Source organism: Pteropus medius, unplaced genomic scaffold (assembly GCF_902729225.1).
Source record: "Pteropus medius unplaced genomic scaffold, Ma_sr-lr_union100, whole genome shotgun sequence".
In the NCBI taxonomy this organism is placed as follows: Eukaryota; Metazoa; Chordata; class Mammalia; order Chiroptera; family Pteropodidae; genus Pteropus; species Pteropus medius.
Genome location: NW_024350319.1, coordinates 8,518,941 through 8,534,220, shown reverse-complemented (window position 1 = coordinate 8,534,220; position 15,280 = coordinate 8,518,941). Strand labels below are relative to the sequence as shown.

The 15,280-nt window shown below is 34.1% G+C and overlaps 1 pseudogene; it reads left to right on the top strand.

The window, feature by feature from the left end:
- The first annotated feature begins 6,273 nt into the window (after nt 1–6,273).
- LOC120583492 (uncharacterized) lies at nt 6,274–6,392 on the top strand (annotated as a pseudogene).
- Nucleotides 6,393–15,280: the final 8,888 nt, after the last annotated feature.

The following is a 15,280-nucleotide window of genomic DNA, read 5'->3' as shown; positions in this document are numbered from 1 at the left end:
GAGTTCAGTCCATTTATATTTAGGGTGGTTATTGAAATATGAGGTCTTCTTATAGCCATTTTATGTTTTGCTTTCTGGTAGCTCGGTGTTTCTATTGCTTCCTTATTCTTGTGTTTCCGTTTTCTTTATTTTGGTTGGCTTTTGTGAGTTTTCCCTCTAGTCCTTCTTGTTTTATGTTATGTACTTCAGTTTTGAATCTTTTCTGTGTGGTTACCATTACAAATATGTAAAGGATAGTTTTATAAGTTTTATATATATATATATATTATATATATATATATAATATATATATATAGTCATATATATATTATATATATATATATAGTCATCTATTTTCTTCTGTGTGTGCTTTATATCTATTCCCCTTTGCAAATTGGATCATTGAATCCTCGCCTTTTCAGTCATTGTTCTCTCAATTTGTCCCTATGTATGCTGAATGTTCATTGCAATTCTCCTTATTATTTAAGCTCATAATACCCTCCTCTGCTTCTATTTGCTTGATAGTCACTTTACTCCTAATTGTGTTTTTTGTTTGTTTGTTTTGTTTTTTTGTCATGTTGTTTAGGTGAGGTGACCCCTTTCAGTATTTCTTATAATGCAGGCAGGCCTCATAGTGGAAAATTCCCTCAATTTTTGTATGTCTGGAAAGGTTTTGATTTCTCCTACATATCTAAAGGATAGCTTAGCTGGATACATTATTCTAGGCTGGTAATTCCTTTCACTTAATAGTTTAAATATTTGATTCCACTCCTTTATGGCTTTTATGGTCTGTGCTGAGAAGTCCAAAGATAATCTAATGGGTTTCCCTTTATAAATTGCCATTTTCTCCATCAAAGCACAAGCAACAAAAGAAAATATAAAACAAGTGAGACTCTATCAAACCAAAAGCTTATACATGGCAAAAGAAACTATTAACAAATGAAAAGGCAATCTACGGAATGGGAGAAAATATTTGCAAACCGTGTATCTGATAAGGAGTTAATATCCCCAATATACAAGGAATCTATACAACTCAATAGGAATAAAAACAACAAAAAACCCAACCAACCAATTAACCTGATTAAAAAATGGTGAGGACTGAAGAAACATGGCGGAGTGAGAGACATCCCCAGATATCTCCCCTTGAAATGACAATAAGCTGAACATCTTAAACTCAACAAAAAACACCCAAACTGCACATCAGCACATCTGAGCATGAGATCTGTGCATAAGAGCTACCACAGAAATGGACAACCTAATCTTAAAATTCATAGTGAAATGCAAGGGACCACAAATAGCCAAAACAATCTTGAAAAACAACAAAGTCGAAAGCCACACATTTGCTTATTTCAAAATTTACTGCAACAAAGCTATAATAATCAAAACAGTGTAGCACTGACCAATGGAATAGAATTGAGAATCCAGAAATAAACCCATTCATCTATGGTTAATTGTTGAGTAACAAGAGTGCCAAGATCATTCAATGAGGGAAAGAATAGCTTTTTCAACAAATGATGCTGAAACAACTGGATAGCCACATGCAAAAGAATAAAGTTGGACTGTTATCTCACAATCTATATATATAAATTAACTCAAAATGGGTCAAAGAACTAAATATGAAAGCTTAAACTCTTAGAAAAAAACATAGGTATATATCTTCCTGACCTTGATTTGACAACAGAGTCTTAGATATGACACTAAAGCTTAAGCGGCAAAAGAAAACAGTAGATAATGGATTTTGTAAAAATTAAAAATTTTTGTGCTTCGAAGGATATTGGCAAGAAATGAAAAGATAACCTACATAATGGGAGAAAATATTTACAAATTATACATCCAATAAGGGACTTATATCTAGAATACATAAGAAACTCCTATAATTCAATAATAAAAAGATAAAATAATCCAATTTAAAAATGGGCAAGGGACCTCAATAAACATTTCTCAAAAGAAAATATACAAATAGCCAATAAGTACATTAAAAAATTCTCACTATTATTATTCAGCAAGAAACTACAAATCTAAACCATAATGAGATGCCACTTCACACCCCCTGGAATGGCTAAAAACAAAAACCCAGATGATAGCAAGTGTTGACAAGGTTGTGGAGAAACTGGAACCTCCATACTCTGCTGGTGAGAATATAAATTGTTACAATCACTTTGGAAAACAGTCTAATTTTTTGTTTCCTCAAAAAAATAAACATTAAGTTACTATATGACCAACAACCCCACTCCTAGGTATATACCTAAGAGAAATGAAAATATGTGTCTCCCACGCCCACCCCCCAAAATAAAATAAAATAAAAATGGGCAGAGGATCTGAATAGACATTTTTCCAAAGAAGACATACAAATAGCGAACAGGTACATGAGAAGTTGCTCAACATCACTACTCATGAGGAAAATGTAAATCAAAATTGCAATGATATGTTACCTCACACCTGTTAGAATGGCTATTTCAAAAAGACAAGTGTTGGCAAGGATGTGGAGAAAAAGGAACCCTTATGCATTGTTGGTGGGAATGTAAATTGGTACAGCCCCTATGGAGAACAGTGTGGAGTTTCCTCAAATTTTTAAAAATAGAAGTACCATATGATTCAGCAGTCCCATCTCTGTATATATGTTTCTGAAGGAAAAGAAATTGCTGTCTTGAAGAAATATCTTCAGTCTCATGTTTACTGCAGCATTATTTATAATAACCAAGACATGGAAACCACCTGTTTCCATTAATAGATGAATAGATACAGAAAATGTGATATATAATAGAATATTATTTTGCCATAAAATAGGGTATCCTGCTAATTTTGACAACATAGATGGACTTTGAGGGCATTATGCTAAATGAAATAAGTCAGACAGAGAAAGACAAACATTATTTGATCTCACTTGTATGTGTAATGTAAAAAGAAAACAAACTAACAAAAACTCCAAAAAACTCATAGAAATAAAGTAGAATGATGGTTGCCAGAGGCTGGTGTTTGGGAGGAATTGGGGGAGATGTTTTAAAAGAGGTACAAACTCCCAGGTATAAGACATTCTGGGACCTAATGTACAGCATGGTGACTATAGTTAATAATACAGTATTACATACTTGAAAGTTGGAAAAAATACATATGGAAAAAATTATTTAAAACTCAAAGTCAAATCTTAATCTTTTACTTGATATGAGAACCACTACTGCTTAGAAGTTTTAATATTAGTGGAATGTGGGTAAAAGTGATGTATACCACTTCCAGACCTGACCCATAAAACTCTTTATGTAAGTCTCCATTCTCTCTCATATATGGATTTATCTACTTCTGTATACTTTTTGTCTCTCTCTCCCTCTCTCTCTCTATATATATACATACACATATATATTTGAGGCTGTGTTGTTAGATGCACACTAACTGAGAATTTTAAATTCTAAATGGAAAGATTGTCATTGTGAATATCTTTTTACTCTAAAAAATTTTCTTACCTTAATGTCTACTTTTAAAACTATTAGTATAGGTATATCAGCTTTGTTTTGATTAGTGCTTGCATGATGTATTTCTCTCATACATTTACTTTTAACCTTTCCTTATTCTTATACTTAAATTGTGTTACTTCTAATCAGCACTATGTTTCTTGCAAGAAGCATATGGGTGTTATATTCTTTTTCAGATCTGAAAATCTTTGTCTTTTAATTCAACTACTCATTTACATTTAATATAATTACTGATATATTTGGGTTGAAAATCTATGATCTTATATATTTTTTCTATTTACTTCAGCTGTCTTTGTTGAATTTTCCTTGCTCTCTTGCCTTAGCATGAACATATTCCATTCCCATGGTGAGAAGATACCTTAGGGTTTTAAATAACTGTCTTAATTCAGTATGGATTCCTAGAGCCTTTGTTTCCAATAATTGACATAAAAATGTCTCTAATTTCACCAGTCTCTAATCTATATGTTTCCACATCCTATCTCCTACCCTTTCTCCCAAGCTAATCAAGAGAGAGAGAGACAGAGAGACAGACAGAGACAGAGACAGAAGAAGGATATCATCCCATCTCAGTTTATTATTTCATCTCAGTTTATTTACTTTTAAATTTTAGATGGTTGGTGAGAATTTGCAAAAGTTTTCAAGCCACCAGAACTTCTTTTGCAGCATTAGCCACCTGGTGTTAACAATTCAGTGTTTATAAGGGCTCTATGAAGACCTCCATTAAAGAAATCAACTTGGTTTTGCTAAATCTATATACAGGACATTTTCCATATTTATATATAAATTCTTTTCTCTAGGATAGTGTCCAGTATTAGTTGGGAACCCTGATTTCTGAAATTCCCTGAGTTCACATGTCCTAAATAGGGATTTGATCACCAATCAGTAGAATGAGTATCAGTCTCAGTGTGTGGTTGACCTGAAAAGTGTATGGATTGGAGAGGAGGGAGACACCTACATGGGACACAGGCCAGTGGGACATTATGGATGGTGCCCCATGTCTGGAGCTTCACTGACATGATTTTCTGGTATTGGCTTGGAATAAGAAAATTCAGGGAATTAGTCTAAGTTATATGCTAGAGAGAATGGAGGGTTGAAAATAGAAAAATAAAATTCCAAGGACTAAATATTCAATGAAGAACAGAAGATTAAGCCAAGAAGATTAGGAGTTAGATAGATTTAGGAACACAGTGAGGAAGGAAGAGCAAGGATGAGAGGTGGGAGGTATCAAAGTATAAAAGATAATGACCTGGCATTGAGCTAGGATGTCCGAGTCTTGCGTCACTGGGGAGGTCAGTCTTTATTAGAAGCTCTGGAGTATAGCTGTATTGACTATTAATGGTCTCTGTTTCAAGTGCAAGTTCTGTCTCTATCTGATGGAGAGGATTACCTCAATTAATCCTTGAGTATTCAACCAATACAAAGTTTTCTAATTACTAGTTTACCTTGGATGTAACTGTCGGTTGAATAAAAAAATATTTTCAATGGCCTGGCATTAATACAACTAATATATATGTGAAGTAACTGGCACAGTGCTTTTTCAATAGTAGATTTTCAGTAATGCTTTGATGAATTAAGGTATGTCATGTTCCTGGAAACTGTGGTCAATTCAGCTCTCAACCAAACTCACACAACAGTAGGTTAGGGTGCTCATTCTATAAGACAGGTACCACTCTACATCTTATGCTACACCCTGTGCCAGGGTGTTGATATACAGAGTTGAAGAAGATATAGATCCTGCCCTCAGATAACTATTTAAAACCACTCGGGAGACCACCATATTGTTTGGTTTCATCAGAGTTAATGCCAAACTCTCCTTAACAATACTTAAAAAGTTTTGTTTAAAATGACATCTTAGAGCAATAGTTTTCAAGCCTGGTTTCACATTAGAATTACCTGGGTATCTGATGTCTGGGTCCAATTTCAGGCCAATGAAATCAGAATACTTGGATTGGGTTTATGCATTATACTTTAAAAAAAAAAAAAAATCCTAGGTTCAGCCTGTCTTGAGAACCCATAAGTTAGAGGGAAAATACAGAGTCAATTTGGGAAAACTAAAACAATACAAGTGAGTGAACTGTGTTTTAGGTTTTAAGTAGCTAAGCATATCTGCAAATATGTATACAACAAATCATGAATATAAGACATAGTTATATATAGGTGACCAATTTTGTTCTTAGGTTAATTATCAATATCCCTTTACTACAGTATTGGTAAAAACCCGTAGCTACTTTGGACTGAGTTCATGTCTTGGTTCTGGTTCTAATTATTGACTTTTATCCAATACTTTTCTGTCTTCTATTTGTTTTCTATTTTACTTTGCCTTTCATCATTTACATTAGTATGAAATTCTTATTGCAAAGTACTCTCACTTACTTATTTTGCAACTACTATAATTCAATCACCAGAATATAAAGCAGTTGTTCTTAAATCTGGCTTAAGTTTAATCACCTGGAGAACTTTTTAAAAATGCTGAGGACTGAGCTTTACCCCAAACCACTTAAATCAGAATTTGTTGGAGTGAGCCAGTCCAGTCACTAATATTTGTTTAAAAGTATCCCAGATGATTGTATGTACAGTTGGGATTAAAAATCTTAGTGTGACTGATTATTATAATAATCATAGACCCCAAAGACCTCCCTGTGTTCACAAACTTTTGTAATGTGACTTTTCCCATCAACAGGTGAAGTCTATTTTCCCACCTTGACTATAGGCTCTTAGCTGACTCTGCAGGTAAATCTAGCACATTAGTAAGTACAGGTGAGGTCAGAAGAGAACCACCCAGCCAAACCCTCAGAATAGTGCAATTTTTTTTTCAAACCATTTAGAAGTCTACGGTCATGCTACCCTGAACAAGCCCAATCCCGTCTGATCTTGGAAGATAAGCAGGATCGGGAGTGCTTAGTACTTGGATGGGAGACCACCTAAGAAGACCGGGTGCTGTAGGCATAAAAAATAAAAAAATAAGGGATTGTAAGCTGACAAGGTCCTTGCTATCTGTGAGGTCAACCAAGGATTGCCTTGCCTAAAATAAAAATTAAGAAAAAAAAAAAAAAACAAACAAAAAAACGATTTAGTGTAGGTATGGTTTGGTACCCAGCAAAGTCTAACTGAAATATACTGCTGTGGAGGTTTTCTGTCATAAGCTATAACAAAAAAAAAGCTACTCTTGATTTTTTTTTCTTTATCTCTATTTTTATTGCTGTTCCAAGAACCATTCTAACAATGGCCTCTGAAGCTCTTTCTACTTTCCAAGGATTCTCCTTCAGACTCTTGTACATCTGGCAGAATGAGATTTAGGCAGAGAAAGAAGAATTTCATGTCATTGTACAAATGCCTTCCTGTTTTTTGCTAGGGTACTTCTTGAGTCTGATTACCAAATATTTCCTTTACGACTATAAAGATCAAAAGAACCACCTGCTCCTGGGACCATGGCTCAGGAAGATCTTCATAACACTGCATGTAGATTGCTTCAGCACATCCTGAGGTTTGCTGAGACTCAGTTTCACACATTAAGGTCTCAAATAAAGAAATCCCCTGGCATTAAGATGGCAGCACTTAGGTCGATCCGGGAACAATTTGAAGTCTCCAGTCAATTGGTTTAGTGTGAATCATGTAAAACAGTTCTGGTTTGCACCTTCTCTCTATCAACAGTAATGAAAATTACTATAATTTTGCCTTAATAATAAGATAGATTATTTTAACAGGTCTGACTGGAATGTCTTTCTTGTGAAATCGGGAGAGAATGAGAATGAGAGTTGTCTATATTATCACTCCGTCAGTAAATCTATGCTGAGGGGAGGAAGCGTCATGGACCTGGAGTCCAACGATGTGGATTTCATTCAGTTCCACTATGTACCTGTTGTGTAACCTCGAGTAAACCACTAAAAATATATATTTTTTAATCTTAGTTGCTTTAACTCTAAAATCGAGATGAAATTAACTATCTCCAAAATATATCTAAGGATCAAAAAAGATAGCCTATGTAATATCCCTTTGTAATCTTCCAAGCTTAATTTAAGTGTAAGATGTTATTGTTCTTGGTATAGAAAACTATTGGTATAGATAGCACCAGGAAAGGATAAAGATGGAAAACATTCTTTGACAACAGCTGAGAAAAGTCACTCATATTCTCACAGCCCTGTGGAAAGTGAATACTTTATTTTATATGGCTTCACAGTTTTCTTTAATCTCTGACTTTCAAAGCACCTTGAAGAATACTTTTATTAATTTATAAACCCCCATAAAATACATTTGTTCCCCCTTAAACTTCATTTTGAATAGAGTACCTTTTCCAGGATGTGTGAATTTAAGTCTAACCCACTAAGGGCCCTCAGATTTGTGAATGAGTAATGTAATTTTTGTCTCTTATTTAAAATATGGAAGTCTCTCGATCTTGTCTGCCTTCCCTCAAAGCCTGTCCCTTGATGCTTTGATGTAGTAAACATGCCTATGAAACTCAAATCCTAGACAGGTGTTAGGGCTAGGGATAGGGATAGGGTTTGGAGATAATTTATTAATCTCCTTTTCCCTTAAGTGTATGAAGGATGCCCATTAAAACATGTGAACCAGATTTGTACACTGCCCAACTTAAATTCTGATTGGAATCAACCCTTGCAAGCTGCATTTTACTCTTTGGCTCCTTGACTAGCATGTAGGAGTTGTTTTCCTTTGGTTTACTAAGTGGTAGTATGCTGATATGAATGAACACAATGAGGCTTTCAGCCAAGACTTGTTTAGATACTAGGAGATGTAGTTATAATTATTTTCTGTATTTCTATGGCTTCTTTTTCAAGGAGTTCAGAGAGCTATGCATACATTATTTAATCTTCCTAAGGAAGATGAGCTTGATGAATTATGTTATTAAGTTAGAAAAATTTACCTTTACTCCAAATTTCTATTATCATATCTTCTGGCATCTTTACTTATCTTACTGGTATTTAGTGATCTGATTTTTTCCATGGATGTTCCAAATTGTTCTCTTTCTCCTATCGAAATATACCTGATTTCTGTCTTTTACCACGAATTCTACTTTTAAAGCAAAGGGCACGTGTGTGTATGGATAATTAACATATAATATGTACGAGTCCCAAATTTCTTTGTTTGAGACCAGTACTGTGTGGGAAAGGATGATATGTTTTGGGGACATGTGGACCTTTTGCTATCCTTCAAAAGAAACTACATATATATTTGCTTTTGCATAGACCCGATGCTGTTTACAATATCTTCTTTTAGAAAGGAATTGTTACAAACTCTATTTTAAGGTGAGGAAGACTGAGGTGCAGTACATACAGATTGGTAAGATGAAAGGAAAACATAAGCCAATTTTTGGTAAGTTATGATTCTAATTATTGTTTATGGCCTAATATCTGCTTCTGATAAGGTGTCACTTATAGAGCTTGGCAATACCCCCATGCTGAAACTTTGATCAGGTAATCAGAGCACTTTGAATTTGGGGCTGTCATAGGTTTATCAAACTGGTTTTTCTGTGTAAATTTTGCTGAATGACTTCCTCTTTAACTCAACACAATTATTGCAGGAGGTTTTCTGTGTTAGGCCAGTTAAAAATAAGCCTTAATCCAAAATGAGGATTTTTTTTTTTCTCTACTAGAGCACATGCATAGAAATACACTGACAGAAGTCCTTAGTTTTGAACTCTGGTAATTATTAATTCAATGGTGTGTGCAGTATACATGTGCAGGGGATATGAATGCTTAAAACACAAATAATGTTTACTTCATTTAAAAATGTAGGACCCTTTTCTCCTACATTCAAATTCACCATCAGTTTAATTGCCGCAGGATTGTTCAATTTCATATAAGATTATGCTTCCATGGACATCTTCCAGGACTTATTTATAGGAGACTGGAAACAGAGGTCCTGCTGGCTTTTCTAACTAACTTTCTAGAAGAGAACACCATAATTGCCCTCTTCCAGGAAACTGGTATTCATCACGACAGATTTGCTTTTCATGTCTTTCCTGGTGGACATCAGTGGATTTACCAGGATGCTGCCCAGGGTCTCTCCAATTCTCTTCTGTGTGTTTGTTTGTTTGTTTGTTTCGCTCTCATTTGTGACTCTCTTTGCATTGCATTTTTCATGATTGATCTGACTAAGGTAAATCAAACTAAAACACAAGAAGAAAATCAACATTTATTGTAAAATGACCCCTTAGAAAGAAGAGTAATTTCTTGACATATTATTATAAATAATATAATAATATTATTATAAAATTTCTAAATAAAAGATATTTTGGTATTTGGATGCAATTCATATTCTTGTGAGACTGAGAAACAATATTAATAAATTCATTCATTTGCACTTTTTTGTCAGATAGTTACTGAGTGCTATTATTTGATAAGTACTGTGTTAGATCTTAGAGCTACAATGGTGAGGTGAGGAATATAGACATGGTTTCCGGAGTTTGCCTGTTAGTATTTTCAGTTTATAAATAGGAAAATTTAAGAGGGAACCCATTTAAGGAGCACTGACTTTGAGATCAGTTAATACATAATCCCTGATATCATATCTCAAATGGGATTTATCATCATCTTGTAGCCAATTTACTTCCCTTAGTTCCCGTTGGTAATTGGGAACCTTTTCTTAGGCTGTGCCTGGAAACTCCCCAGATATGAAGGTATTCTGTGGTTTTCAGCCATTACGAAGAATTTTAACTGAGGTTTAGGTCAATTATAACTCTGGGATCACTTGCCATGATATTAAAAAGAAAGATTCCACTTTTTCCTCTCTTAATAAAGCAATATTGACCAAAGCCAGATAAAACTCCAGGAAAAGAGAAAATTTACCATTTTTGTGTTAAAGAGATCTACCTCATCCTTACCCCATAGAAGGAAAGCTTATCATAAAGGTGGGATTGTTTCCTGTGTTACTGTACTTTTTGCTCCCACTAAGCAACTTGCCCCCTCTCCTGGAATGATGCAAATGAGGCACACATCCCAGTGGCTGCTTAATCACTTTGTTTACTGACTGTGGGTGATCCTTTTCAGACAAAGGACAGTTGAGAATAACCACCATAAGAGTTTATTTTCCCTTATGTGGTTTCTCCCTTGCTTTCTCTCTCATTTTTCTTTCATTTTCTTTGTTACTCTCACCCCCTCTTTTTCTCATTTACTTTCTCTTTACCTCTGATGCCCAGCAACTTAGTTTGCTGGAGTTTTGCTGTTGTGTGACGTTTAATCATGTCCCCAGGAAGAAGCATAATTATTAAACCACTGGAAATTTAATGATGGGTATTTATTCCCCAACCTTAGTCATTTTGGTGTCTGAGGTTTGGCATGCCAATCAGTGGAAAACAAAGTGGATAAATGTCATCAAACCGCACGTGATTTTCCAGTGATTTACGTGTGTTTGTTGTATTCCAGATGAGTAATAACTGATGCCCTGCTCTGCCCTTTATTTGCTTGCCTCTCATGTTCAAAATAACAAAGACTTAAAACAAGTTCACCTCTCCACAGTGGTGGAAAACAGGTGTCCATTTCCCCAGTATGAAGTCGCTTCTTTCTAACACTGTGTTCTACTGTAACGTTTCCTCTTGGGGGTGCGTAAGTCATAGGTACCCTGAGCTCTTTATTTATTTATTTTTTTAATTTTAAAAGTTGTCTTTCTCTCTAAGTTAAAAATTCAAGTTATTAGAAAAAGAAGTTGGGCTTTATATTTTTTCCAATGAATTAATATTAATTTTCTAACATATTATATATTTGCTTTTTTAGTATTTTTATTGTATGTCTCCTTCCATTAAGATTTAAGATCCTCAAGGGCAGGGATCTTTACCTCTTTGGTTCATTAATGTATCCCATTTGTTAAGACAGTGCCTGGAACATCTTAGGCGCTCTTTTAGCATTTGTTGAATACATACTGAATGAATGAATCCTACTAAGTCTTCAGTAGAAGATTTGCCTGGAATTACTATTTTTATAGATGGGAGAGCCCTGTGTTAAATTGGCCACTTTTTATCTGTGTAACCTCAGCAAGTCACTTAATCCTTCTAAGTATTTTCTTTTCTCTATCTCTGTAGTGGGGCTTTTTCGGAGATTAAGATTAAAAGGGGTCAATTAAATGAGATAATGCACAAAACAGTGTTCAACATAGTCCCTGGCATAGATAGTCAGTGCTCAAGAAATTCTAACTGGTATGGAATTGTCACTCTTCAGTTTAATGTTGTACAACTGTGAGAAATATGACTATGTTTATGAAAGAAATGTGTTTTTTTTTTTTCCGATGTTGGAATGTAAATTAAATGGAGATAGGAACTTTGCATGTTATTTGTTTCTTGATGTATCTCAAAACAACTAGCATGATGCTGGGCATATAATGGGTACTCAGTATTTGTTGAGTGAACTATTGAATGTTTCAGATTGAGTTTAGCTCCACAAGCCTAACCTTCTGACCCCCAGTGGTAATCAGTTGAATTAATGGCAGAGATTTCAAAATACTGTTTCAAATATGCCTCAATTTTTTCATTGTATAAAATGAAAGACCACAAAGGAAGGTTTAGAGAGCTAAAAGTGAAAAGGAGGAGGAACTGGAAATTATCTGGAAGTTCAGGCCATGCAGAGTTATTTGGGGCAATTCAGAATCAGCTAGACTTATTTTCTTATTATCCCATTTGATTTTCTAAAACACCTGGATCTACAATACTTAATTTCACTTCACATTCTGTAGATTTTGTCCCAAACAGAGCATTTTATTTATTCTTAGCTTCTTTTAGGTGAACATCTTAGTGGGAGGCATGTAGATTTCAGAGGAAAGGATACTGTAGACTCCCTGGCAAATATACCTTTTTGGTCTCTGCTGTAAGCCTGGGTTTTGAAAATACCACAATCCAAAGGGGGAGGGGGAGGCAACATGTAAATATTCTATGAAGTTAAAACAAAACAAACGAAACAAATCCTTGATCTATTTATAACCCTTCGATCTCAAGTTGTTCTGCTAAATGGCTATTTTAACTGATCCTCTACTGTATTTTCAAATGATCAAGGGGGTCTTCAGTGTTCTATTTGTGACTAAATATTTACTAGTGATTCTCTATGGCTACTTTTTAAAATTTTGCGTTTTGTTAAAACAGCATTCGATAAGATTATTAACTAAATTTCTCAAAAGAATCTACTTCAGGCAATTTATAACTACATGATTTTTACATTTTCATGTTTTTTTAAAGCTCAGGTTTTTGTTTTGTTGTTTTATAGTCTAACAAATACAATTTCTTTCCTTTAAATTTTAGCGATTAGAAGCATTGCTATTGATCCTTAATGATAAGTATTTTAAATGCATTCTGTTTTTTTTTATTTTCTCTTTCTATTATTTTAGACAATAAAACATTTTAAGTGGATTTTGCAACTGCTGAGATAAAGCCCGAACCACTTTCAAAAATAAAGATTATGTATAGTTTAGTTTTTAAAATATGTTCACAACTGCGACTCAAGACAATGAGAGTGGCAGATAACTTTTAAGATTACTACATCCACGTCGCATGGATAAATTTAAATAGGTTTATATTGTCTTGGGATGACCAATTTTAAATAAAATTTATGAAAATCCAGCTTCTGTTTCAGTTTTAGGAAGAACAGTTTCATCAACACCTGTTAATTCAGTTTGAACCAACTTCTAAAAAATGGAGCCCCAAGTATTTTCCTACAATTATATTTTGAGGTTTTCGTTTTGTATAGTTTTTCTCTTTTTCAAAATCTATTTACTTTTAATAAGCATAAGAAAGCAGGGAGTGTCCTTTAGAAATTTTCAAGATACAGACTGGAATGGTCACAGAAATGCCAGAATTATACCACAGGCATAGGATGGTGTGTGTAGTTTTGAGGAGTATTAATCTTGGGAAGTCAGATGCAGCATGATTGTAGCCTGTGACTCCACCAACTCCATACTCATTTTTAGGAAGGGCAGTGCGTGAAAGTCAGCTTCCTTATCTTTTGCATTGACGGAAAGAGCAGACATAGTCTGGTGACAAAAAAAAAACAGATTTGTACTTATAAAGTTTGAAAGTTGTTTTTCAAGAAGGAGAACATATCAGCTTTGCTCCCCCCACTCTCCCTTGCTCTATAAATAGCTCCTGGCAGGCAGAAACAGCCCTGATTGCAGGAGATGAAGGAGAACAAGCAGCAGGCTGTAGTGCAGAATCAATGGCACAGTGCCAAGAGCTTCATCAAATGAATAATAGCTTCCACTTGACAATCAGTAAAGTGCCTCTTCTCCTACGGATTTAGTTTTTAATGATGATTAGAGAGGATGGGCCCCTAAAATTTCTCTGGTAGAAATGACCTCCTATTAATTTCTGTTCCTTGAAATGCTGAATTTCAAAGCTATTTTACAGCTGCAAAACCAAAGGCACTGACATAAAGGAACTATTATCTTTGTAATTGTAGCAACAAGTACTAAATTTGTCATTGATTAACAGAGACTTTTTAACTTCATGATCCTTTGTTGGTTGAGTCCCCCTATTTGGAGCTCTGCTGATTTACTTGCTTTGAAAGTCAAATGTTACATTTTAGACCCAACAGCTATCAGAATAATGTCCTTTGTTTTAATATAATAAATACTTCCTTATAACATCTTACAATGATTATTACATAATGAAAGGTGAGGGTCAAGTTATAGTTTATTAATTCTATATAGTGTTCTGTTTTATGGACAGTAACAAAAAAACCTAAAAAGACATGCTTAAAATATATTTGGGAACACATTCATTAAGCAAAGAACATCATCAGAATTTTAAAAATTGCTAACACAATTTCGGCTATGTGTATGTATATAAAGTATATTTTCCAAGAGGAATTAAATATAGAAAAGAGCCTTTTAAAAGGTGAAGATGTTTATGTTGGTATTAAGCGAAGAGACTACCAGGCCTACTTTGTCACATTAGGTTATTAGTTAAGTAATGTCATTGGTATTAAAAATAACCTGTGGTACATCTCAGTCATGTACTATGTGGCATTCTATTGTTTTACGAATAAAATTTTTAAATGCAAATAGCAGTTCAGGAGAAGACAACAGCACTTTTTAGTGCTTTCTGTATAGTGTTCTTAGTAGTTAGAAGAAAGCATAATGAAATGCTTACTTCAAAGGTTTTTAAATTTAGGATGGCTTTGAAAAGCCAGAGTTTATACCATTGAATCTCATATGTTTTCATATATAAGAGTTCATAAAACTTACAGAAATACTTAAAATAGTTGAAAAGTTTGGCGAGAAATATTTGTTAAGAATTAAAAATTTTTGCCAACATGTGATTCAGGAGGCTGGCCAGTGATGATCTTTGATCTTCTTCAGTGTTCCCCAGAGAAATAAGAATGTAATAAGTTTGTTACTTAATTTGTTCAGTAAAAGGACTTCTTTCAGAATTAAAACGTCCTTTCTTTCATAAAATAATATTGTTAATATGTTTTACTTTTAAATGTCTTTACTTGATAAAATAAGACGTTAGCAATCATTTGTGGGTTCTACCCTCACTTTAAAAATATTCACCATTCTGTGAAAGTCAAAAGTTATACTTGTACTAGCCTAAGAGAACTTAGAAATTAGTTGGCAGAGCGCTGCCTTTTATTATGTAAACTGGTACAAAAAGTCTGTCATAGCCGCAGGTCAACCAATTGCATAAGGAAGGAATATGAAAAAAAAAAAAAATAGCATGTATGACACCGAAAAGAAAAATAAAATCATCAAATACTCTTTTTACAATTAGGTCATCTATTATTTATTTATTTATTTATTTATTTATTTATTCATATGTTTATAGGTGAGGCAATCCTTTGTTGACCTCACAGATTGCAAGGACCTTGTCAGTTTACAATCCCTTATTTTTTTATTGTTTA